Here is a 2,842-nt window from a genome sequence, read left to right as displayed (position 1 = left end):
AAAAAAAAAGCCAGGCATTGTGGCAGGCACCTATAGTCCCAGCTGAGGCAGGAGAATCGCTTAAGCTCAAGGAAATAAAATAAAATAAGAAATGTAGCCTTCTGGGCCTTGGTCCTCCACCCCCTCCCACTGAGCCTGTTCCCGTCTACTGAAAAGAGTCTGGGAATTCTTCACTCTGATTCCATCGGACCTTACCCCACCCCAGCTATCTATTGTTTGAAAACTAAAAATAATCTCACTGCATCAGTTTTTACTAGAACCAATCACCTGTCATGCCTGGAACAAGGATTGTACCCAAATTGCCCTTAGCCCCAATAATCACGAAGTGCACATCTTTAAGAAAAACGGGAGCCAGTGGATGAAAGCTCATGAACTCAAGGAGCACAACAGACACATCACAGGTATTGGACTGGGCTCCCAAAAGCGACCGCACTGTCCCTTGTGGGGCAGACCGCAATCCCCGTCTGGAGTCAGAAAGATGGTGTCTGGAAGCCAACCCTGGTGATCCTGAGAACTAATGGTGCAGCCACTGTTGTGAAGTGGTCCCCCTTAGAGAACAAATTTGCTGTGAGAAGCGGAGCACGACTCATTTCTGTTTGTTACTTTGAGTCTGAAAATGGCTGATGGATAAAAGCAAACACATTAAAAAGCCGATTCCCTCCACAGTCAATCCTCAGCTTGGATTGGCATCCCAACAATGTTTGCTGACAGCAGATCACGTTGTAATAACTGACCCAGCAAAAAGACCCCGAAAGGCCCCTGACTGTCTTAGCCTGAGTCCCCGCATGTCTCAACCCTCCCCCTTGGGTTAATTCCTCAAACAGGTTTCAGAACAGAACAAGGAAGTTCCCTGAGTTCCCAAGAACTCCTAGCAAAAGGTAACAATGGGAAAGCTTACCCCAACTCCCTAGCAATGGGTAAACAGTGATGAAAAAAATTACCTACACAAAGTTCCCAGACTACTGTATCTCCCAAGCTATCCCCATGCCAACTGCCACGTTCTCATGCCAACTGCCATGCTATAGCCCCCTCAGTATAACCCTACCCCTGAGCTAACCAACCACTTTCTGCTTCTATTTTTACTTAACTTGCCACATAGCACAAAAAGGGTATAAAAGACAGCCTGCTTTTCTCTTCAGGGCTGTTTGCCCTTCGCGACGGCGGCCCACCTGTGCAGGTGTAATACATCACCATCTGATTTATACCTGAAGTGGGGTCCAAATTTTTCTTCCAGGTGGCAAATGAGTTACAACAATGTGACTTCAAATGCAGAGTGTTTTCTGCCTATATTAAAGAAGTGGATGAAAAGCCAGCCAAGTACATCCTGGTGCAGCAAGTTGCCTTTTGGTCAGCTGATGTCAGAGTTTGGGGGCAGTTGCACAGGTGGCTGGGTCCATGGGGTCAGCTTCTCCACCAGTGGGAGCTGCCTACCCTGGGTCAGTCATGACAGCACCGTGTCTGTTGCTGATGCTTCAAAAAGTGTACAGGTCTCAACTCTGAAAGCAGAGTTCCTACCACTCCTGAGTGTGTCATTTGTCTAAGAGAATAGCGTTGTGGCTGCTGGCCATGACTGCTGCCCAATGCTCTTTAACTACGATGACCGCAGCTGCTTGACCTTTGTGTCCAAGTTAGACATCCCAAAACTGAGCATCCCGCGCAACATGTCTGCCATGAAACATTTCTGCAACATGGAGAAGAGGGCCACGACCAAGGACCGCAATACAGCCCTGGAGACACTGCACCCCAATAGCACCACTCAAGTGTCTACTTATGAGGTGGACAAGCAAGATTGTCGCAAATTTTGCACTACTGGCATTGATGGAGCCATGACAATTTGGGATTTCAAGACCTTAGAATCTTCTATCCAGGGCCTCCGGATAATGTGAAGCTTGAGTGAGCCTCTGCAATCCAGAATGACAAACAGTTGCTGATCGCAGCTCTGCCATTGGATGGAGAGGAAAGCCAGCCCCAAGGAACACTGAAAACACATATCGTGCAAATATTATGTGGTTTTGTTTGAGTATAAAATTGGTGAAAGTATTGGTTTTTTTAAAGCAGCAGTGATTTTTTTTTTTTTCTATTTCATTCCATTCTTGACCAAAGCTTCTCTTTAAGTAGTTTATTATGGAGAACTGTCACACTAACTTAAAGGAAAGGGTGAGGGAGATATGTAAATTCGTCCAGTAGAAAATTAAATTAAAATACTACAAAAAAAAAAAAAGAAAAGAAAAGAAATGTACCTGCTGGATGTAGGGGATCATACTTCTAATCCTAACACTCAGGGAGGTCAAGGCAAATAGACTGCCAGAGTTCAGGAGTTCAAAACCACCCTCAAGCAAGAGGCAGACACCAGCTCTACTAAAAATTCCAAAACTAGCCAAATGTAGTGGACAGAGCCTGTAGTCCCAGCTACTCAAAAGGCTGAGGCAAGGGGATCCTTTGAGCCCAAGAATTAAAAGTTGCCGTGATCTATAATGCAATGGCACATGGCTTCGTGGCAAAAAAAAAACAAAACAAAAAGAGAATTGTAAGGAGTAGATACATCTAACTATATTAAGTTTGGCAAATTAGATCACATAGAAATTAAATTATTTATCACAGTCCATATAAAAACAAAATTTGAAATTTGGGGACATCCTTAGTTGTTTTGATAAAATTATTGACTATAATTTCTGAGAATCTTATTTGAAACATTCATAGCATAAAAAAATGTAAAACAGAAAACATACAACTATTTGTGGTGTTTCTAGGATTTCTGAACCAAACGCAAACATCACCACTTCACTCACATATTTTGGATATAATGCTAAAGAAAAAGAAACTTTTTTTTTTTTTTTGAGAC

The 2,842-nt window shown here is 43.4% G+C and overlaps 1 pseudogene; it reads left to right on the top strand.

Annotated features, from left to right (window-relative positions):
- The first annotated feature begins 272 nt into the window (after nucleotides 1–272).
- Nucleotides 273–1,886, top strand: LOC128578945 (actin-related protein 2/3 complex subunit 1A-like; annotated as a pseudogene).
- The last annotated feature ends 956 nt before the right edge of the window (nucleotides 1,887–2,842 follow it).

The sequence above is a fragment of the Nycticebus coucang genome, chromosome Y, assembly GCF_027406575.1.
Source record: "Nycticebus coucang isolate mNycCou1 chromosome Y, mNycCou1.pri, whole genome shotgun sequence".
NCBI lineage: Eukaryota > Metazoa > Chordata > Mammalia > Primates > Lorisidae > Nycticebus > Nycticebus coucang.
The sequence above is the reverse complement of the archived record's forward strand: the minus strand, read 5'-3'. Positions and strand labels throughout refer to the sequence as shown.